The sequence below is a fragment of the Dendropsophus ebraccatus genome, chromosome 2, assembly GCF_027789765.1.
Source record: "Dendropsophus ebraccatus isolate aDenEbr1 chromosome 2, aDenEbr1.pat, whole genome shotgun sequence".
In the NCBI taxonomy this organism is placed as follows: Eukaryota; Metazoa; Chordata; class Amphibia; order Anura; family Hylidae; genus Dendropsophus; species Dendropsophus ebraccatus.
The window spans coordinates 169,676,917-169,701,628 of record NC_091455.1 but is presented as its reverse complement, the minus strand read 5'-3'; the positions used below and the strand labels follow the sequence as shown (position 1 = coordinate 169,701,628).

Below are 24,712 nucleotides of genomic sequence, written 5' to 3'. Positions count from 1 at the left end.
AAAAGCAACCCCCCCCCAACTGCCAAAAAACTATCTCCATAAAAATAATGAGGCTCCTGGCATACAATTGCAAATAGTGTGAACCATCCCAGCAGGTGGCGTCCTGCCCGAGATGGACCCTACACTGTACTTTGACCTCTCCATGGCTAATAACAAGCCTATGCGCTGGGGAAGCAGAATCCATGCATGCCTAGCAACGTGCTCCTGCCTAGTGTGAATGGTGTTGTAGGAGCGCTGACCAAATTTGTCTTTTTTTGTGTTCCAGATGGGGGAAGTGGCTGCCTCTACTTGGTCGTGCACTTCACCCATCACACCCAGGTGGTTATTATTTTTGCCAGCATTACAGCCTACATGTGAAAACCTGTCAAATTGTGCTCCTGATAATATGACTAAAAGAACACGCAATTCCTATAAATCCAAAACAGACCTACGGTGGCAGAAAACAGGTTAAATTTCAATAAGCTAGTATATATAAAAAAAATTAAATAAAAATCACTAAAACTAGTTAGTGGCAAGGCAACATCTAAAAGCAATAAACTCAAAATTAAGGGATAAATAATTTAAAGCACATCATGAAAAAAGTATTAATAATTCATCAGATAAATAATTTACTAAATAATCAAATAAATAATGAAATACATAAATAAACCAGCAAATAAATAATTCTGCAATATAAAGGAAATTGTGAAGTAGTAAGCAAATGTTGAAGGAAGCATACATATTTAACCCCACTTCTCCCAGAGTCCGGTAGCATAAAACAAAGACGCTGGCGAGCGCTGCATGAAGGTATATCCAGCAGAACTTGGGAAGTGCTCTGCGAGGCTAGACAGGCTTGTTATGATAGATAGTCGTGGAAGGAAAATGAATTAAGATACAGTAGACTATCACCGTGATATAAGCTGCACCTTAAATATAAATGGGTTGCAGTAAACACATCATTAGCAGTTTGTAACGTTATACAGTCTTGTTGCCGTTTTCAACACTTAAAAATTATTGCCACAGGTGGAGGGGGAATAACTCCGTCAAATCTTTGGCAGCGCGTTTCAGTCTCTTTATAGGAAACAGCTCTTGAATGTTGAATGTCTGCTTTCAATTCTTCGCGACGCTAATAATAAGCCTAACAATCAAAATAACAATTGCTGGTTTGTTTTCTTTTTTGTCTGCGGTCGAGCTACTGGAAGTCTTATGGAGTATTTCAGTGAAACACATGACAGCAGACTGAGCCCTGTTTTTTGCATTTAATTTGACATACAATCTGTGCAACCTGGCACCCGTTCAGATGTAAGGAGAAAACCGGATAAGGACAAAATTAACACGTAACACGTGGTTAACTTTTAGTTAACAAGTATCACATGCCTCTGGGGAATGAAATAAAAATTAAAAAAAAATTAAATAAAAAGACACTTGCTTAGCTATAGGCTTTCTATTTGTTTTGGCTGAGCATCCAAACTTTGGGCAGGATGCCTTGCTGTGCAGATGAAATGAGGCTAGTAGAGGCTATCTGTCAATGTCTCAGTGCTCAGCGCTGGATTTCGCCTCCAGAGTAACTAACACTCTCCACAATGGATTCACTTTTAAATGTCACAAAACTATTCTTCATTAATAAACTGGTTTTACTCTAAACATTTATTTACAAAGCTACAAGTTTCTATCTTTCAGAGTAACTCACTGTTAGGCCCCATGCACAAGGCTCGAATTTCTGATCAGCAAATCTGGATACATTTTTGGGACCAATCACCAATTGACGTTATATTAGGCATGGACAACCTTCAGTGTTTTTCCTAAACCCACCCTATTTTCGCCCAGAATGTTGGCACAGATGACCACATAGAGGCAAAGAGTGGGAGCATCCGGAATCCCAGATAGCTACCAGTGCACATCCAGAAACTGGATGGCTTTCTGGATGTATATGTATGCCGCCAGGTGCTGTGTATGGCTCTTGAACTATATACACTACTGACCAGGAGCACATACAGATAAATTTGGCACTGTGATTTACAGGGCAAGGAGCCATTGGTTCCCTGCCCTGTCAATCACTCTTGTGGCCAGAGGCAGCATTATATACAAGAGGCCACTTTCTTAACCAGCACTTCTGTGCACAAGTGTCATCACTCTTACGCTCACAGCAGTGGTGGACATATCACTTCTGCAGCCTGTTAAGTTGCACAGGAACCCAGGCCAACAGAGTGGCCCGCTAGGCCCATCAGGGGGCAACATGGGGAGGAAGGCAGATGAGTGGGCAGCACAGGGAGGGAGGAAGGCCGATGGGAATAGAATAGATGGTAAATAAAGAGTTCACCTGCTGCACGGGAGGGAGCTGTGGGACGGGTATGATTGCACTACATATACTTCTGCATATACTGCCCCCCCTGCTGGTTTGCTTATGGGGGGCCCAGGCAAATTTTTTGCACAGGGGCCCTATGCAGTCTGTGTCTGCCCCTGGCTCACAGAGCAGAAAGAGAGAAAAGTTGGAGGAGGGTAGCACTACAGTCCTGCATCAGGTGTTTGCCTTTTTATTCCGGTTTTTACTTTCAGGATATACTGATGATTTCCTGAAGCCTCCTGAAAAATTTCCTGATCATTATTTCCTGACAGGAAGTTTTTTTTCACAAAGAACATGACATCTGCATGGCCCTAGTATGGTTAACAGCCCAAGAGTCTGTCAGGCTGGAGTGAAAAAAATAAAATAAAAAACATCATGCTCTTATCTGCCCCGATCCTCCTTGACCACTGTTCCGATGTTACCCAATTCCACTACAAGAATTTTCATGGTTTCGGTATTGAGGGGGCAGCCAAAGAGTGGTGGCAGTGGTTTAACGCCTCAACCACTGAGCAAGAGCTAACTTGGGTAGAGATTGACATTAGGAAATGCTACACAGCAGGACTGGGCACCACTGGAGCAGCAATGGTGAAGCATTGTAGCAGACAAAAAGAGTTTATATTTACCTCACCCAGAGTGCAGGGAACTGTAAAAAGAATCCCACAGATCACCTCTTTCAAGCAGATCTGTCAGCTGCATATGCTGTCCTATATAAAATGAGAAGTCTGGCAAAAAATTTTCTTAACCTTTTAAAGTGACACTGTCATCCCCTTTTTGCATGTGCATTCTGACATCTCTAAATAGGTGTAAAGGGTAAATTTAGCGTTTTTCATACTTTATTTCATATCATACCTCATGGTGTTTGTTCAAGTAAAAAGTGTCCTTTTATCAACTGCAGATTGTATTAAGGGGCGTGATCTCACGTCATTAGCGCCACGTAGCCCCGCCCACAATGGCACCGTTGGCCCAGCCCCTTTGACGCCCATTGGTTTGCCGACGTAAAGGGGGTGGAGTCTAGACCTTTCGGCCAGCCTGTTCCAATCGCTGGCGAGGGGGTGGGGCCAACAGCGGTGGTGTGGGCGGGCCAAGTGGCGCTAATACCGCGAGGCCCCACCCACTTAACACAATCTGCAGTTGATAAAAGATGACTTTTTACTTGAACAAGCAGCATGACGTATGATATAAAATAAGTTATGAAAATTTACCCTTTACACCTGTGTAGAGATGTCAAAATACGAAAAGGAGGTGACAGTGTCACTTTAAGAAAGGAGCCAATTTTCGTTTTTGCGTTTTAGTTTTTTCCTTAGTTTTTTAGTATTTTTCCACCTAGAAACCCACATGAGCCCTTATTTTTTGCGTCACTAATTGTACTTTGCAGAATTTTTGCATAAAGTACACTGCAAAACCAGGAAAAAATTCAATGTGTGGTGAAATTGAACAAAAAACGCATTTCTTTTGTTTGGGGGGCATTTGTTTTTACGCCATTCACCCTGAGGTAAAACTGACTTGTTATGCATGTTCCTCAAGTCCTTACGATTACAACGATATATAACATGTATAACTTTTCTTTTATCTGATGGCTTGTAAAAAATTCAAACCATTGTTAACAAATATATGTTCCTTAAAATCGCTCCATTCCCATGCTTATAGCGCTTTTGTGAGGTGTCATTTTTTGCGCCATGATGTGTTCTTTCTATCGGTACCTTGATTGCGCATATACGACTTTTTGATCACTTTTTATTACATTTTTTTCTGGATTTGATGCGACCAAAAATGTGCAATTTTGCACTTTGGGATTTTTTTGAGCTTACGCCGTTTACCGTACGAGATCGGGAATGTGATAAATTAATAGTTCGGGCGATTAAGCACGCGGCGATACCAAACATATTTATTTATTTTTATTTAAAACATGGGAAAAGGGGTGGGATGTTCAGTGTCCCTCCAGTGCCCTGTGTCCTCCTCATGCAATGTGAATGGGAGCCAATATGGATCAGTTATGTCATAATGGAATTGGATAATGAAGGCCGGGCTCCACGGGAGTAAAAAGGTGCGGCATACATCCCGTCAGCTCGCATGAGTAAGAGGGATACGCCCTCGAAACGTCGCACGACAGACGAGACCCACGCCATCTCTGTGTATGCATACCTCTAAAGCCTCCTCAGCCTTATGATGGATATATCAATTAATGAAAAATAAAAGAAAAACTAAGACAGCAAACAGTGAGTTGGTGTCCTGCTTTATTATCCAATTCCATTATGACATAACTGATCCATATTGGCTCCCATTCACATTGCACGTTGAGCACATATGACTAGTGGAAGTCTAATTGAGTGAGCCAGACATCGTTGACGGTTCACCTGCACAGGGTTTATTGCATGTCCCTCATGTCAATTCTTTGAGTGGAGAGTGTCGGGAGCGCCCTCCCATTCAGACACTGCAGGTCACGGAGCATGGCGGGATTCAGAAGTTTTTACTGTCAGAAAATACTGATGATTTCCTGAAGCCTCTTGAAACACTTTCTGACCATTATTCTCTGGCAGTAAAAACTGACACGGACATGTGCATGAGACCTAAGTGTCTTATAGGGCTACAAAAACATGGCCACTTTCTTTCAGAGACAACACAACTCTTGTCTCCAGTTCAGGTGCGGTTTGCAAATAAGCTCCATTCACTTCAATGGAACTGAGCAGCAAAACCGCGCCCAAGCTGGAGACAAGAGTGGGGCTGTCTCTGGAAGAAAGTGGCCATGTTTTTGTAGCGCTGGATAACCCCTTTAACATAAAGTCCTATCATACTAACTTTCGAATAACATACAGAATACATCTGAAAAAACAAAGATTTGGAATTAAAACAAATTTAAAGATTTCAAATTATTTCACCTATATAATAACCTAATACATTTCAGTAATAAGTAATATTTCCACAAAAAAAGGCACAACTTGTATTCAAAAGACTAAGACATCCCAACACTTTAAACACACTATTTGCATCCTTGCAAAACATAATCTGGAAAAAAAAAACGAAATCGACACTTAGAAGACAATATCATTTAAAAGAAGGCTTAATTTTATTAAAGAATAAAGCTTTATAAAATCAATAGGTAATAAAGTATGAATACTATGTAATTCACACTCATCAATAGCCTCTAGTCAAAAAACTGATGCAGAAAGCAGAATTGTATCTACATCATGTATATTGCATTAGGATAGCTTCTAAATAAACAAAAATGGCAAATTGGCAAAACTAAAGTTTAGTCTTGATTTTGGGAAACTAACAAATAACTGTGGGACGGCAGCATTTTAGATCCTACAATCTCCCAATAAATTAAGGTTGTTATTGAAAATCTACCTTAAAGCGACTCTGTACCCACAATCTGACCCCCCAAACCACTTGTACCGTCAGATAGCTGCTTTTAATCCAAGATCCGTCCAGGGGTCTGTTCGGCAAGTGATGCAGTTATTGTCCTAAAAAACAACTTTTAAACTTGCATCCCTGTGTCAAATTAGTGTGGCCTAGAGTGTGTATGCCCTAGGATTGCAACACCTCTCCATCTCTCCTCATCACTAGGAATGCCCCCGGGCAGGAGTTTTCCTATTCATCGCCTGAACACTGCACAGGTGCCTTGACGATCCAGCTCATGTGCAGTGTTCACACAGGTGATGAATAGCAGAAATTTTTCTAGGGGCATTCCTAATGATGAAGAGAGGGACATGGAAGGCGGTGCAAGCCTAGGGCATAGACACTCTAGGCCATGCTAATTTGACACATGGCTGCAAGTTGAAAAGTAGTTTTTTATGACAATAACTGCATCACCTGCCGAAAGGACCCCAGGACAGATCTTTGATTAAAAGCAGCTATCTGACGGTACAAGCGGTTTGGGAGGGACAGACTGCGGGTACAGAAACACTTTAATATTATATTTTATAAAAGCTTAAAGAGGTACTCAAGTGAAAACATTTTTTTCAAAATCAGCTGGTTTCAGAAAGTTATACAGATTTGTAATATACTTCTATTCAAAAATTTTAAGTCTTCCCGTACTTCTCAGCAGCTGTATGTCCTGCAGGAAGTGGTGTTTTCTTTCCAGTCTGACACAGCGCTCTCTGTTGCCACCTCTGTCCATGAAACTAACTGTCCAGAGCAGTAGCAAAAGAACAAGAGAGACAAGTATTAGAAACCCAACATACCTGATACTAACGGTGGGAGGCCACCATGCAGTATAGACAGTTGGCTCACTCCACTGAAGTCTTTTATCTCAAATGTATAGGGACCCATAGAAGAACTGTGTACCCTCTAGGTACTTATGGCTAAAGGGGTTAAGGGGTTATCCAATGTTAGAAAAACATGGTTAATTTCTTCCAGCTCGTAACAACTCTTGTCTCCTTCTCAGGTGACGATTGCGGTTTGCTATTAACTTAATTAACTCCATTCACTTAAAAGGAACGGTCTTGGAAAACCCCTCACAAACTGGAGACATGAGTGGTGCTGTCTCTAGAAGAAAGTGGACATGTTTTTCTAAAGCTGGAAAGCTGTGACATATACAGTATGCTTAATTAGTTGACTACAAAGGATGAGCATGCTCACCCTGGTGGCGTCAACAGTGTATGGAGCAGGCTCGGACTAAAGGCCAATCCAAACATGGCGCCTTCTGTTTGCTATCAGCAGCCATGGGCCTCCGCTAATAGGGGTGATTGTCTGTCCCCGGGATTTAGCACTATTTAAATGGCCTGGCCGCACAACATGAGTGGTGCAGTGGTTCACATCAACTCCCCTCAACAAGATCATGGGGACTGAATCCGTTGTCAGTCCAGCCCTCTGCGAGGCCTCCTGGGTCTGTCTGATTTTGAGATTGATTCAGCCTCTCTCCAGTGTTGAGGCAATGGATAAATGCAGTACATATGCGCTGCATTGATCTCTAAGAGCAATCAAGGTACTGCTCGTAGAAGTCCCCTAGGGATTTAAACTTTTTTTTTGTAAAGAGTTTAGAATTCTTAAAAATCACAGTAAAACTAAATTTATATACAAATAAACAAATTAGTTATCATTTTATTCGTCCAGAATATTGAAAAAATGAAAGATTTTTTTTATGGCTTTTATAATGGAAGAAGAAATAAGCTAAAGTGCAAATATGAAAAACGTTGCATTCCTTAAGAGTGTTAAAGGGGTACTCCAGTGGGGAAAAGAATGTTCTCAGATCAATTAGTGACAAAAAGTTATACAGATCTGTCATTTACTTCTATTTACTTATCAGCTGCAGTATGTCCTGCAGGAAGTGGTGTATTTCTCCAGTCTGACACAGTGCTCTCCGCTGCAACCTCTGCCTGTGACAGGAACTCTCCAGAGCAGGAAAGGTTTTCTGTGGAGATTTGCCACTACTCTGTCCAGTTCCTGTCACAGACAGGTGGCAGCAGAGAGCACTGCGTCAAACGGGAAAGAATACACCACTTTCTGCAGGACATACAGCAGCTGATAAGTTCTGGGAGACCTAAGAGTTTTTAAATAGAAGTAATCTACAAATCTTTATAACTTTCTGACACCAGTTGAGCTGAAAATAAATAAATATTCACAGGAGTACCCCTATCAAAATACTGCCTCTCATTGATATATTTCATAAACATGGCTTACGCAACTAAATACAAATTCAATTCCAAAGGATTTCCTCACAGGCCATGAGTATTCCAACATTCTAAAATCACATGTTCCAGCTTGGAATGTAAGCTCAGAGCTGGTGATTAGGAAGAGTCAAAACTCCTATGGTGTCACATGAGAAAATGAACAGCGTGACACACAGTCTACAATGGTGTATGGGGATAGTTAAAGGGGATCAGCCTTACGGATTTGTACTGTAGTAGCAGTACACCGGGATAGCTATTGCTTCAGTGCAATGATCAGATCCGTATTAAGCATTGCACAGCTACTTGTCATGCGTGAGCCAGGCATTTAAAAATCAAATCCATGTCAACTGCTTTTCCTTGTCGATTCACCTCCAGGAAGTGTAAAAAAAAAAAAAAATCAATGAAACAGCAAACTATAAAACACCTTAAAGATATCATCATTCCAAAAACAAATCACTCATAATCAGTATAATCAGTAATTATAATCACTTGCAATTACTGAATCCGGAAGAACACTCATTTTCAAAACCGCATTGAAAATTCAAAAACATCAGGTGAAAAACTTGTCAGGCATCAGTCGCTTCCCTCATCCGGCAGGTAAAGAATCACAAAAAATGAGGCAATCAGCTAAGCGGAGGGGAGACAACTGTATCACATGTGAAGCCTCCGTGGTACAGGGAGACAAAAATCCCACCTCACATCACAGTCAATGGAAACAAGCAACCTCACAGCTCAGAGCCGGGATAGGCAAGCAGCACATAACATCAAGTACAGGTCACAATGGATATCTGGCTTACAGATGTGTTTACAGTATATACAGAGCATGGCTGGCATAGAGCAGGATAGCCTATCCTTGGAACAGGTCATCAACGGGGGTATAGCCTCCAGGGGGCACCATCAATCAGCACAATGACAGCGGACTCTCTATTTGGACCTGGGTATTCTCAACTAATATAGTTAAAACAACCCTGTACCCACAATCTGTCTCCCCCCAAACCAATTGTACCTTCAGATAACTGCTTTAAATGCAAGATCTGTCCTGGGGTCTATTTGACAGGTGATGCAGTTATTGTCCTAAAAAACAACTTTTAAAACTGACAGCCCTGTGCCAAACAGCCGTGGCCTAGATTTTGTATGCATTAGGCTGGCACACCCTCTCTGTCCCTCATCATTAGGAATGCATTAGGAATGCTCAAGGCAGATTGTCTCCTATTCATCACCTGTGTCAGCACGGCACATGGGCTGGACCGTTAAGGCACCTGTGCAATGTTCAGACAGGAGTGGCATTCCTAATGGTAAAGAGGGTGGGGAGGAGGGACGGAGGGGTGGTGCAAAATTAGGGCACAGATATTCTAAGTCCCGGCCGTTGGGCATAGGGCTGCAAGTTTAAAAGTTGTTTTTTAGGACAATAACTGCATCACCTGCCAAATGGACCCCAGGACAGATCTTGGATTAAAAGCAGCTATCCGAAGGTACAAGTGGTTTGGGGGGGTCAGATTGCGGGTACAGAGTCGCTTTAAACATGTACTGTATGTCTTGTCAAGTTCAATATTTTAGCAAATACATTCACTTAGCAAACCTGCCTCCTTCTCCTGATATGCTGCTCTTTTCCTTCCATTGTTGACAGCTTGTTGTCTAGGTCAGCGACCTTCTATCTTAGAGATGAGAGAACCAGGTTCGGGTTCAAGTCCATCCGAACCCGAACGTTCAGCATTTGATTAGCAGGGGGCGGATGAACTTGGATGAAGCTCTAAGGTTGTCTGGAAAACATGGATGCAGCCAATGACTATATCCATGTTTTCCACATAGTCTTAGGGCTTTATCCAAGTTCAGCAGCCACCTCTAATCAAATGCCGAAAGTTCGGGTTGGGATGGACTCGAGCATGCTCCAGGTTCGCTTATCTCTATTCTCTCTGCTCTAAAAGCAGTGGTCTGGCTGGTATGTATACATAGCTATAATTTAGGTGTGTAGAGATATATAGTCTATATGTACTGTATGGTATATTTTATATATTTATATATATATATTCAGACCACAGCTTTTAGAGCAGAGTGGTGGTTGGTAACTTAGACAACAAGCTGTCAAGAAATGGAGTGAAAGAGTAGCATATCATGAGAAGGAGGCAAGTTTGCAAAATTAATGCATTTGAAAAAAAATATGCAACTTGCTGAGGTCTACTAGGATTCCCTATTGACCACAGTCTCAGCCAATCACTGGCCGCAGTACTATCAGCGGATGCTGCAGTCAACAGGTGACCTGGAGATGCCCCAGGACAACACTAGGTAAGCATAACATGTTTGTTTTAGAAGGGCAGCAACATATAACAAGTTTTTAAGTGCTGGGCATCCCTTTAACTGTGAGAGTACCTCTCATTAAGATTGACAACCTATTCTATGGACAAGAACTTAAAGCAATACTGTATCTACAAACCCACCCCTCTCCACCCCCACCCAAAACCGCTGGTACTGTCCGTTTGATGACAGTAAGTCCTTCCCAGTTGTGGCTTAAAATACACCCAGTGCCTTGTTTAGGGTAAAATGACGATCATTAGCAACCGAGTCACAGAAGCTCTAGGCCACACCTCATTGACTCAGCTGCAGCAGATTAAGGCTGGGTTCACACTATGTATATTTCAGTCAGTATTGTGGTCCTCATATTGCAACCAAAACCAGGAGTGGATTGAAAACACAGAAAGGCTCTGTTCACACAATGTTGAAATTGAGTGGATGGCCGCCATTTAATGGCAAATATTTGCTGTTATTTTAAAACAACAGCTGTTGTATTGAAATAATGGCAGTTATTTACCGTTATATGGCGGACATCCACTCAATTTCACCATTGTGTGAACAGAGCCTTTCTGTGTTTTTAATCCACTCCTGGTTTTGGTTGCAATATGAGGACCACAATACTGACTGAAATATACGTAGTGTGAACCCAGCCTAAAAGATCATTTTTTACCCTAACCAAAGCACCGGTCGAACTTTAAAAGCCACGAACCCAGAAGGACTTAAAGCCATCGAACGGACAAAATGAGCGGTTTGGAAGTTTGGTGGATACAGTACCATTTTAAAGGGATTATCTAGCTTTACACAATTTATTGGCCTGTACACAGGATAGGTCATCAATATTATATTTGGTATGTATCAGAGTATAAAGTAAATATAAGAAACCACAATGGTCTCAGGTCAGCTAATCTGATGAAGAGACCAACCCAGTCTTGAAACTTGCCATCTAACTGCGTTGCATGGTCCATAGTTGCGGCATGAATCACCCATTTCAACCAATGGGTCTGCGCAAATGTGGATGATTACGTAGACTTCTCCAATTTGTCCGTTATCTGCAATTATGGACAGGATTACAGATGTGTGAATAGGGCCTAAGGCCTGGACGTATTAATCTGTGTAATGCAAAAACTGGTGTCATTTGCCCATAACAACCAATTACTGCTCGACAATCATGGTAAAATGAAAATGCAGAGCTGTGATTGGTTGCTATGGGCAAGTTAAACCAATTTTAAATGTAGGCCTAAATGTAGAGAGAAAAAAAATGCAGCATGGAACAGCTTTAGGCTACGTTCATAATACGTATAAGACCTACAGTTCTGTGACCCGGCCGGTCTCAGAAAAGATCATCCCGGCTGGTACTGCAGTACCAGCCGGATGATCTTTAGGGCTGCAGAGTTCTGATGCGGGCACATCCTTGCGTGCCTGCATCAGAACTCCCCACAGCACACTATGGAGCGTGCGTCCAGAGCAGCTCCCTTCGTAGTGTGCACTGGCAGAGTTTTCTGCGACAGCTATTCACCGAATAGCGGCCACAGAAAACTGACCTGTCAGTTTTCTACGGCGCAGCAAGGTATCCTGCTACGGGGCCGCAAGATATCCTGGCCAGAGCATATACTATGTGTATACGCTCCAGCCGGGATTCTATAGAAGGCAGAGCAACATATATTTTCGTAAAAAGTACGGGCGTTGTTTTAATCGGCAACAACGGCCGTACTTTTTCTGAAAATATACGTTGTGTGAACATGGCCTTTAGGGTACACTGAAGTAACTGATGCCTATAAACATTGTATGATGTAGTTTATATAGCAAGATTACTTGTGTAGTATTCCTATGGTATATCAGATGGTGATACATCACCTGCTCCGGAGCTGTCGAGGTTCATCTATATGCATCTTATCACCAGTTGAGCTGATTCACCCCATGTAGCCTGCAAGATGCATACAGAATAACCTCAACAGGTGCTGAGCAGGTGGCGATAACCCCTGAACAACCGGAATTATATTACAGCAGCACACCATGGATCACTATATAGCTACATCAGTCTACAGCAGAAAGTGGGGATGTTACAATAAGCTTACACTGCATATATGTGGCTAAAACAACAACTCAGCACATTAGTCACTGCTAAGTAAAGGAAGTGGAGAAGGAAACAATAAAGTGACGACGTTCATAGAAACCTAGCAGAAACATGGCGATCAGATAGAATAAAAGTTGATAAAGAATAACACTACCAAAGCTACAATCTTAGGCCACAGTCACACATCCGTAGTGATGTCCCCGCAGCTCTGGACAGCACTGAGAATGTGTCCCCGCAGCTCTGGACAGCACTGAGAATGTGCCTCCGCAGCTCTGGACAGCACTGAGGATGTGCCCCCGCAGCTCTGGACAGCACTGAGAATGTGCCCCCGCAGCTCTGGACAGCACTGAGAATGTGCCCCCGCAGCTCTGGACAGCACTGAGAATGTGCCCCCGCAGCTCTGGACAGCACTGAGAATGTGCCCCCGCAGCTCTGGACAGCACTGAGAATGTGCCCCCGCAGCTCTGGACAGCACTGAGAATGTGCCCCCGCAGCTCTGGACAGCACTGAGAATGTGCCCCCGCAGCTCTGGACAGCACTGAGAATGTGCCCCCGCAGCTCTGGACAGCACTGAGAATGTGCCCCCGCAGCTCTGGACAGCACTGAGAATGTGCCCCCGCAGCTCTGGACAGCACTGAGAATGTGCCCCCGCAGCTCTGGACAGCACTGAGAATGTGCCCCCGCAGCTCTGGACAGCACTGAGAATGTGCCCCCGCAGCTCTGGACAGCACTGAGAATGTGCCCCCGCAGCTCTGGACAGCACTGAGAATGTGCCCCCGCAGCTCTGGACAGCACTGAGAATGTGCCCCCGCAGCTCTGGACAGCACTGAGAATGTGCCCCCGCAGCTCTGGACAGCACTGAGAATGTGCCCCCGCAGCTCTGGACAGCACTGAGAATGTGCCCCCGCAGCTCTGGACAGCACTGAGAATGTGCCCCCGCAGCTCTGGACAGCACTGAGAATGTGCCCCCGCAGCTCTGGACAGCACTGAGAATGTGCCCCCGCAGCTCTGGACAGCACTGAGAATGTGCCCCCGCAGCTCTGGACAGCACTGAGGATGTGCCCCCGCATGTGCAGGACGTGCAGCTCTGGACAGCACTGAGGATGTGCCCCCGCAGCTCTGGACAGCACTGAGGATGTGCCCCCGCAGCTAAGGACAGCACTGAGAGAGCCCCCGCATGTGCAGCTATGGACAGCACTGAGGATGTGCCCGCGCAGCTCTGGACAGCACTGAGGATGTGCCCCCGCTGCCGTCCACACTGGTGCTGGCTCCCACATTGGCACGGATCCCTTCATTGAAGGAGAACTCCAGGCCACATATTAAAATCTGGTGCAATCAGTCAGGTGATGGGGGAGCACAATAAAGAATCAATGCCCGTCCCTGTCACTGTATTATTGCTGGTCAGTATTTTTAGCGGCACAGATTCTGGCCCCAACACGGACCCATAACACATACAGGTGTGTGTATTTGGCAATAGAAATGTATGGGGGACGGCAAATGTGGACAAAATTCACGGATGGACTGACATGTCGCAGCAGCACCAGGTTTTACACTGTAAGATGGCGGTCATACGTCCACAATTGCCCTATGGGTGTCTATAAAACCATAGACTGTATCTGCACAAGTGACAGACCACTGAAAACATTTCACCCAGTTTATAGCTTAAACTCCGGTGCAGACCTATGTGTCTCCATGGTAACAGACTACAAACTTCTGTGTAGTCTGCCCCTGCAGCCTTATTTGCCTCCCTGTCTGATAGTTTTGGCAAACATATACTTAGTAGGTTGGAAGGAAGAAAATGGAAAAGGTATGACGCGGGATCACCCATTCTGTGACCGGCCTCTCAACACTATAACATGAGCACCAGAGTATTACTGTCCGGGTATTTCCCCAGTAATAATTGCAGCTGATACACAAGGTAAACCCTCAGGGCTCCATATCTGCAGCGCAGGGTTCACTAGTGAATATGATCGCAGGTCTAACCCACGTCCAAGCTATCTGACATACAATCCGCGTGCTTTCCCTATCTAAGAAGTGACATGTCAAAATCCTAACCACATCAGAAACAAATCTGCACTGTAGTTCACAGTGTGACCTATGGCATAGATTGCCATTATATATAATAGGAGGCTGTAATAGCTCATGAGGGGAGGAAGATGTGGTGACACCGCAAAGCTGAAGAGGAAGAGCGCAACAAAGAGGAAGTCACTGGGCTGTGATCACATGTCCAGCCAATACAATAGAGCCATACATACTGCATATATATATATATATATATATATATATATATATATATATATATAGTGAGACATTACTGTGCTTTGCCAATTATACCTATGTTAATTCGCTTGATCAAATGGTATCTTCCACACTTGGTATCTTCCACATTTTTCATTATGGAAGCTGGAAGGGACCATTCCTTGGAGGGTCTCTCATAGGGATGAAGTATTGTCCCTGCTCCCCCACCTTCATAGATAGATGCAGGTCCATTACACAGTGTGACTACAGGGACCCCCAGCAGTCCCAGGGACACCTATACACAGGGCTCCATATGACAGGAGTGCCAGCACTGCCCATGTGTCCCAGAGCTGGAGCCAGCCTGATCACGTGACCATGTGACTGCTATGCCCCCCTGCCTGCCGTCACCCCGCAGGTCCCTGGTCACACTGTGCGGTGGTCACCTGTGCAGGACACCGGTACACAGAGCCCCCAGAGCTGTATCATACACTGACATCTGCCTCCATATACACAGACCCAGTGAGCCACCAACCTGCACTGCCGGCCTGGCAGCAGCTTATCGTGCACAGTATAAACCTGCAGACAAGTGTTATGAATAAGGAGGAAAAGCACAGTACCTAACTGGAAGCAGCCATGACAGGGAGACACTAGGAACAGCAGCAAACTACAACTCCCAGCACACCTTGCGAAGGACGGCTACAGCGGCCGCTGAGGGTCAAGCGGCTTTCATTGTAAAGGCCGGGATAGAATACAGGAAGTCGTGCACTGCTAATGATGAGAGGCTGCGGAGGAGATGCAGATCGGGAACATCCGGAATGCTTTGCATAGTGCATAGGTGCCGGGACTGTCCCGATTATTAGGAGATAGCACCGGCTAACTACTGTCCCCGGAGCTGTCCTGGCGAGAGCATCTTAGTGTCCTTGGGGATGCAGGAGGTGAGGGGTGATACTATGGCAGAGGCATCACCACTTATCTCCTCCGGCCAAGCAGCGCTGCACAGCGCCCCCTATAGTATAACAGCCGGGACACCTGACACAGTGCCTGACCCCCTGCTCTGTACCTGCCTGGCTTCTACAGCAGTGGCCGGCGCTGGCCGAGCAGCTTACCCTGTATGCCCCCTGCCCAGCCTGCCGGGAAGAAGTGGCCATGCTGAGCCGGGACACCTAACTATGGGGTCAGACATGAGGGCTCCATAATCCACAGAGGTAACAGCGTGCCCCCCCCCACAGTAATTATGTCCCCTGCTATGTACCACCCCATAGTAATAATGCCCCCTGCTGTGCACCCCCCACAGTAATTATGTCCCCTGCTATGTACCCCCCCATAGTAATAATACCCCCTGCTGTGCACCCCCCACAGTAATTATGTCCCCTGCTATGCACCCCCATATTAATAATGCCCCCTGCTGTGCACCCCCATAGTAATAACATACCTGCCAAGTGTTTCTCTTTTGGAGGGACAATCTCTACTACTGAGCCATGTCCCTCTGTCCCTCTTTGCCCCTTACATGTCCCTCTTATTTATTTTTTTTTACCTAGAAATTAGATTTGCATTAAAAGAGGACCTGTCACCCCCGATGACAGGGTGACAGGCTCCTGAGCCCCCTATACTGACGTGATCCCGCCGGCTCCCGCTTCTGGAGATGGCCGGGTCACGGAGATATCGGCGCCCGAAGCTCGGCATGCGCGCTCCTCAGATGAGTCCAACACTCATAGAGAATGACAGGAGAGTCCAGCGCTCCGTCATTCTCTATGAGCGTTGGACTCATCTGAGGAGCGCGCGCGCTGGGCTGCAGCGGCTGAGATCTCCGTGACCCGACCATCTCCAGAAGCGGGATTAGGTGAGTATAGGGTGCTTTAACGGGGGGTCAGGAGTCTGTCACCCCGTCACGGGGGGTGACAGGTTCCCTTTAATAAACTTTTTATGTTGCTCTAGAACAGGGGTGGGGAACCTTTTCCATGTCGTGGGCCGGTCGGGCATTAATAAAATCATTTGAGGGCCGCATACCGTGTGCGGCAGTTAGTAGCGTGGGTTTGCAGCACCCAGGGCAAGGCAAAGTATTGTTCCCCTAGTTCCCCTGCTATTGTAGTTAACCCCCAGTGATGCCCTGCTATTGTAGTTAACCCCCCCAGTGATGCCCCTTGTAGTCTAGTTAACCCCCAAGTCATGTCCTTGGTGGCCTAGTTAACCCCCATCAGTCATGTCCCTGGTAGCCTAGTTAACCCCCATCAGTCATGTCCCAGGTGGCCTAGTTAACCCCCATCAGTCATGTCCCAGGTGGCCTAGTTAACCCCCATCAGTCATGTCCCTGGTAGCCTATTTAATCCTCCATCAGGCATATCCCTGGTGGCCTAGTTAACCCCCATCAGGCATGTCCCTGGTGGCCTAGTTAACCCCCATCAGGCATGTCCCTGGTGGCCTAGTTAACCCCCATCAGGCATGTCCCTGGTGGCCTAGTTAACCCCCATCAGGCATGTCCCTGGTGGCCTATTTAATCCTCCATCAGGCATATCCCTGGTGGCCTTGTTAACCCCCATCAGGCATATCCCTGGTGGCCTAGTTAACCCCCATCAGGCATGTCCCTGGTGGCCTAGTTAAACCCCATCAGGCATGTCCCTGGTGGCCTAGTTAACCCCCATCAGGCATGTCCCTGGTGGCCTAGTTAACCCCCATCAGGCATGTCCCTGGTGGCCTAGTTAACACCCATCAGGCATGTCCCTGGTGGCCTAGTAAACCCCCAAATAAAAAAATAAACATCCCACTCACCTTACCTCCGTTCCCACGTTGCCCATGTCCTCTTCTGTCCCAGGTCCTCTGTGCCGGTCTTTCTCCTGCAGGCGGCGCGCGATGAAATGACGTCATCGCGTGCGGCCCGCAGGAGACTGAAGACACGCGCCGCTCTGCTGGGGAAGAAGCCGGCATAGACAGCATCCTCCAGTGTCCGGCAGCTGTCACAGACACCGGAGGATGCTGTGTATGCCGGCTCCTTCCTCCTCCAGAGCGGCGCGCATCACAGGGGAGCTTCCCCACCCCTGCTCTAGAAAGTGTCTGGTTTCTTACTGTATAATAGACCCAAACTTGCATATTATCCCATCATGTGGTGCAAGTTAGATCCTAAAAATTATTCGGATGAATCATGTGACATCTAAGCATGCAGTCACACATACAGGATCTGCTGCAGATATCAATGTGTCAATGTCTGTATAATTTTCTCAGAGTGAACTACAAGTGTCCCTCTTTGGCCATCTAAAAAGTTGGGAGGTATAGTAATAATGCTATGCACTCCCCCATAGTAATAATGCCCACTGCTATGCACCCCTATAGTAATAATGCCCCCTACTATGCACCCCCATAGTGATAAGGCCTCTTGATATGCACCCCCTATAGTAATGTTCCCTGCTGTGCACCCCCTATAGTAATAATGCTCCATACTATGCACCCCCATAGTAATAATGCCCCCTGCTGTGCACCCTCATAGTAATAATGCCCCCACAATGCACCTTCCATAGTAATAATGCTCCCTGCTATGCACCCCCATAGTAATAATGCCTCCTACTCTGCACCGCCATAGTAATAATGCTCCCACTATGCACCCCCCATAGTAGTAATGCCCCTGCTATGCACCCCCATACTAATAATGCCCCTTGCTATGCACCCCCATAGTAATAATGCCCCCTGCTATGCACCCCCCATATTAATAATGCCTCCTGCTATGCACCCTTCCCCCCACCCATAGTAATAATGCCCCCTGCTATGCACCCTTCCCCCCCACCCATAGTAATAATGCCCCCTGCTCTGCACCAGATTACAGTAATATTGCCCCTGTTGTGTACAGCCCCCACCCACAGTAATAATGCTTCCTGCTATGCACCCCTCTTCTCACTCATAGTAACAATGTCCCATGCTGTATAAGCTCCCCACAGTAATAATTCCCTTTCCATGTACCCCCCCCCCCACACACACACGCATAGCACTAATTCCCCCTGTTGTGTACAGCCCCCACCCATAGTAGTAATGCCTCCTGTTGTGCCCCAACATAAAAGAAACCCAAACACACAATACCTATTGCAGGAATGCAGCAGGACCCTCCATCTTCTGGCTCCAGTGTCTTCACCCTGGCAGGTCCTCCAGCAGATGTGATGACGTCCTATCATTGCGCCTGCTGGAGAGATCACTTCACGTCATCACGATGAATAGAGCAGCAGGATGCTGACAGGCCCTGCTACTCTATTCTCCTTATGTTCAGCCCGCTCACCCTGCAGTAACCATGCTGAACAGTGCAGCAGTGGTGCAATCCATAGAAGCTTCTAGGGATGCAGAAAGGGGCATGCGGGCCGTCATGGTGTGTGGTAGTATGTAGTCGACAATCCCGCTGCCAGTATGTAATTACATTGGAATTCACAGGGGCGGTATCCGCTGCGGATCCGCCCGTGTGAATTTACCCGAGCCGGGGCCAACGCACTGAGCTCAACACACTGAGTGAGGGTGGGGACCCTCACTTCACCCCCTGGTGGCCAGATTGTTCAGTATGGCACCCAAAGGGTTAAGGGGGATGCAATGCATCCTTCCTTAACCACTCGGGTGCCAGACTGTAAGCAGCGATCTGTAAAGATGCTGCATACTGTAAGGAGCACAACACCGCTCACAATGATGGGTGTGGTGTTCCTGTTTGTGTGTTTTTTTTGTGTGTTTCTCCTTTTTGTTTTTCAGGTATCGGTATCCTGTGGATTACGTCGATGACCAGCGGTTGTTTGGATTTTTTTTTTTTTATAAAATGGTCAATGAGGGGCGTGGGGGTGTTTTTATTTGAATAAAAAAAAAATTCACTTGTGTCTTGTCTTTATTTCTTTACTATATAGACTTAGTAGTGGAAGCCGTCTAATAGATGGAATCCATTACTAAGTCAGGGCCTAGTGTTAGCCGGTATAAAATGGCTAACACTAACCCCCTTATTATTACCCCAGTACCCAATGTCACCAGGGGTACTGGGAAGAGCCGGGTGCCAGTGGTCCCGGAGCGTCAAAATTGACGCTCCAGGACTGGGGCGGCAGCAGGCTGGTAAGATTTAGGCTGGGGAGGGCCTAAACCAATGGCTCTTCCCACCCTGGTGTTACCAGGCTGCTGTCGCTTGGTTTTTACCCCGGCTGGTAATAAAAATGGGAACCCTACTCTTTTTTCTTTTTTTTTTTTCTTTAAATAAAAAAAAAACAAAAACGTATAGGGTCCCCCCTATTTTCATAACCAGCCGGGTTAAAAAGCAAGCGACAGCAGCCTGGTAACACCAGAGTGGGAAGAGCCATTGGTTTAGGCCCTCCCCAGCCTAAATCTTACCAGCCTGCTGCCGCCCCAGTCCAGGAGCGCAAATTTTGACGCTCCGGGACCACTGGCACCCGGCTCTTCCCAGTACCCCTGGTGGCATTGGGTACTGGGGTAATATTGGGGTTAGTGTTAGCCATTTTATACCGGCTAACACTAAGCCCCGACTTAGTAATGGATTCCGTCTATTAGACGGCTTCCACTACTAAGTCTATAGTAAAGAAATAAAGACAAGACACAAGTAAAAAATATTTTTTATTCAAATAAAAACACCCCAACACCCCTCATTGGCCATTTAATTTTTTTTTAAAAATCCAAACAACCGCTGGTCATCGACGTAGTTCAGCGAATCCGACGTAATCCACAGGATACCGATATCTGAAAAACAAAAAGGGAGAAACACACAAACAGGAGCACAACACCCATCATTGTGAGCGGTGTTGTGTTCCTTACAGAATGCAGCATCTTTACAGATCGCTGCTTACAGTCTGACACCCAAGGGGTTAAGGGAGGATGCATTGCATCCCCCTTAACCCTTTGGGTGCCATACTGAACAATCTGGCCCCCTATGGGTGAAGTAAGGGTCCCACCTAACCCCTTTGGGGGCCAGACTAATGTCAGACCGCACCCATACCAGCAAGGAAGGGGTTAAGTGACCCCTCTTCCTTGCTGGGATGGGTGCAGTGCAGGGGAGGGGGGGAGCTTTATACTCACCCTCCGATGTCTTGATGTTGTCTCTTCTATCTTCTCTCTTTGCCGGTCCGCGGCACAATGAAGTCACTGTGCTGCGGACCGGCTCTTTATGTGTGCGCTCAGCCAATCAGCTGAGCGCACATATGAATCAAAATGTTTCTTCTAATAATGCTATTGTGATAGCATAATTAGAAGAAACATTTGATGTTTTAATTAAAGTAAAGTATTAAAGGGGTACTCCCCCAAGAGCTAAAAAAATGAAATGCTCCCAAACCCAGCTGGTCTTACTCACCAAGTCCCCCTGAGTATTTTGAGCCATCTCCCATCTTTCTAGCTGCTACCGTTTCTGAGTTACAAGGTTTTCTAAAAGATGTTCTATATTCAAGATAGGAAACTACATTTCCCATCATGCAATGCTTCTGCCTGATGATGGCGATGTTGCAGAGCTGAGAGAGCAATGGCGATGTAGCAGAGCTGAGAGGGCAATGGTGATGTAGCAGAGCTGAGAGGGCGATGTAGCAGAGCTGAGAGATCGATGGCGATGTAGCAGAGCTGAGAGAGCGATGGCGATGTAGCAGAGCTGAGAGGGCGATGTAGCAGAGCTGAGAGAGCAATGGCGATGTAGCAGAGCTGAGAGGGTGATGTAGCAGAGCTGAGAAAGCAATGTAGCAGAGCTGAGAGGGCGATGTAGCAGAGCTGAGAGAGCGATGGCGATGTAGCCGAGCTTAGAGAGCGATGGCGATGTAGCAGAGCTGAGAGGGTAATGTAGCAGAGCTGAGAGAGCGATGGCGATGTAGCAGAGCTGAGAGAGCGATGGCGATGTAGCAGAGCTGAAAGAGCGATGTAGCAGAGCTGAGAGGGCGATGTAGCAGAGCTGAGAGGGCGATGTAGCAGAGCTGAGAGAGCGATGTAGCAGAGCTGAGAGAGCGATGTAGCAGAGCTGAGAGAGCGATGGCGATGTAGCAGAGTTGAGAGGGCGGTATAGCAGAGCTGAGAGGGCGATGTAGCAGAGCTGAGAGGGCGATGTAACAGCTGAGAGGGTGATGTAGCAGAGCTGAGAGAGCCATGGCGATGTAGCAGAGCTGAGAGGGCGATGTAGCAGAGCTGAGAGGGCGATGTAGCAGAGCTGAGAGGGCGATGGCGATGTAGCAGAGCTGAGAGGGCTAAGTGAGTTGCAAGGGGTGAGCTGGGGGGCGGGTGGTGGCTGCAGTCAGCGGGTGACGGGGAGGGGGCTCTAATGAGGGGGGGATGGGGGGGACCGCGAGCGGACATCAAGAGGTCGTGCTGGGGGACGGGGGAACTGCACTCACCGGGCGGGTGGCGGCTGCGGGGCCGGGTGAGCTCTGAGCGGGGGGCGGGCGGCCACCGGGGTGAGCGGGCAGGCAGGAGCTCCGGGGTGAGTGGCGGGCAGCGGCGGGCAGGAGCTCCGGGGTGAGCGGCAAGCAGGAGCTCCGGGGGGGGGGGGGGGGGGGATGAGCTCACCGGATGACCCTGGGGGGGGAGGCTGTCTGCAGTCAACGGGTGAGGAGGGGAGGAAGGGGGGGACCGCGAGCGGACACCAAGAGGACGTGCTGGGGGACGGGGGAAATGCACTCACCGGGCGGGTGGCAGCTGCGGGGCCGGGTGAGCTCTGAGCAGGGGGCGGGCGGTCACCAGGGTGAGCGGGCAGGCTGGAGCGGGCAGGAGCTCCGGGGTGAGCGGCGGGCAGGAGCTCCGGGGTGAGCGGCGGGCAGGAGCTCCAGGGTGAGCGGTGGGTGAAAGCCACTACGGGCTCTACTGAGGAAGGGATGGGTGAGCTGCGGCCAGGTGGTGATGGGGATCAGCTGCAGAGCTGTGCGGACGGCCACCGGGAGATCACAGGGGGGGGGGGTGCTCGCGGTCGTCAACCGGGAGATCACAGGGGGTTCGCTCTGAACGGCGCTGATCCCGGCTGACTGTGCAGCCGGGCAGTGTCTCTATTAGCCGGCGTGGGTCCCGTTGCCGCGCCGGCTAATTAAGCCTCTAAGTGCAGCTGTCAAAAATAATGCCTGTCATTGCAAAGTACAATTGGTTTCGCAAAAAATAAGCGCTCATATACGTCTCTAGGTGAAAAAATGCAAGCGCTATGGACTTTTGAACATAAAGTGGAAAAAGCAAAAGTGCAAAAAAAAACGAAAATTGGCTTTGACCTTAAGGGGTTAATAGAGCTTCCTGTAATAGTTAATATTTAATTAATAAAACACATTTTCGTTCTAATAAAGTCACTTTTGTTGTTCAATAATTTAATTAAAACGAATCCATACTTTTGCAATTAAATATACTGTAAATAAATAAATATATATATATATAAATATACATTTATTTATATATATATTTATTTTAACAGTATATTTAATTGCACAAGTATGGATTCGTTTTAATTAAATTATTGAACAACAAAAGTAACTTTATTAGAACGAAACTTCGTTTTATTAATTAATTATATTAACCAATTCAGGGATCGGCATTATTGCAGAGGATCACTAACCCTGCTGTTTCCTGTCCATTTCTGGGGTGTTTTCATAATTTTCTGTGGTTGACAGGTTTTCACATGACCTTCCCTCTGCCGAACTTGGGTCCCCTGCAAAAATGCTCGAGTTTCCCATTGATTTCAATGGGGTTCGTTACTTGAAACGAGCACCCGAGCATTTTAGTACTCGCTCATCACTAGTGGTAATATGCAGGACTACATCACATAATGGGAGCTGTAGTTCTGCAACGATTCAGAGAATAACGCACAGTACAAGAGGTGGAGGCGGTGGCACGGTACACAAGGGGGCAGACAGTGGCAGGGTGCATGAGAGCGAGACGGTGGCAAGGGACACAAGGCACGGTACACGATGGGCAGACGGTGGCATGGTTCACAGAGGGGGAGGTGGTGGCATGGGACACGAGGGGGAGGCAATGGCACAGTACATGAGTTGTAGCTGGTGGCACATTACACAAGGTGGAGACAGTTGCATAGTACACGAGGGGATCTAACCAGGAGTGTTTTACACTGGTGAGTTCACCCACTGGGACAGAGTTAAAAGTAGGATCGGGACAGTTACTTGTCCCATGGACAATAGTATTGTCATCTAATGGCTTGCGACAGAAGTCTGAACACGACCCGATTTAACTGAGGATTTAAGGAGGATGTCCAAAAAAGGCATTTCATTTTCTTGTAAATTTGCAGTGTTGGAATATTAGAACATATTGAACAAACTTTTTTTTTCCTGATCAGGAAATCCTGAAAACAATTCCTGATGGTTTCCCGGCGGTTTCCTGAAGGTAAAATCTGATTACTTTCCAGAAGCCTTTTGAGGCCTCCTCATCATGATTTCCTCACAGTAAAAACTAAGGCCCCCTTCACACGTCCAGAAAATCTGTCCGAATTTCCGAACCCATAGGCTTACATTAGTGACGGTAAAAATCCTGACCTATTTTCTGGAACGGACACCCTTCAGGAAAAATCCTGAAGGGTGTCCGTTACGGAAAATAGGTCAGGATTTTTTAGATCCTGTCCCATTTTCATCCGGATTTATCTATGGGAGCACCGGATTCCGGATTGGTTGAGAGCCCGCTGCCTGCATTGGCACTGGCTCTCCCACAACCTCAGCACACCTCTCTCCCTGGCACCCGGACCTCACCACAGGGCTGCCCACCGCCTGCCCACATCTCCCCCCCCCGGACCTCACTACTCCACTCTGCCCGGCCCCTGGACCTTACCACAGGGCTGCTTGCCACCCGCTCACACCCTCCACCATTGGCAGTTCATAATGGGAGTTGTAGTTCTGCAACAGTTTAAAGGATGACACAGTATGGGGGTGGGGGTGGTGAAGCACAGAACAACTACATCCCCCAGCATGTTGTGTGGTAATATGCAGGACTACATCTCCCATTATGATGTGAGGCGTAATATGCAGGACTATATCACATAATGGGAGTTGTGGAGGGGGAGTGGGTGGCACAGTACATGAGGAGGAGAGGATGGCATTATACACGAGGGGTAGAGGGTGGCATGTTACGCGAGGAGGAGAGGATGGTACTGCACACAAGGGGGAGAGGGTGGCACAGTACACAAAGGGGATATGGTGGCATAATACTCTATAGGGGGATCAGGAAATCCTGAAGGCATTTCCTGATGGTTTCCTGAAGGAAGGTAAAAACGGA

The 24,712-nt window shown here is 46.9% G+C and overlaps 1 protein-coding gene across 3 annotated transcripts in view; it reads right to left on the bottom strand.

Moving 5' to 3' along the window:
• The window catches only part of TBC1D5 (TBC1 domain family member 5), a 404,938-nt gene extending 389,698 nt beyond the window's left edge, over positions 1-15,240 (bottom strand). For 2 of the 3 annotated variants that reach the window (XM_069958701.1, XM_069958699.1), the window contains exon 1: positions 15,151-15,240. The gene's annotated coding sequence lies outside the window, so the exon portion shown is untranslated. Of the gene's footprint in view, positions 1-14,629; positions 14,699-15,150 lie in introns of those variants that run through there. The other variant, XM_069958700.1, reaches the window with a different exon arrangement.
• Between the last annotated feature and the right edge of the window lie 9,472 nt (positions 15,241-24,712).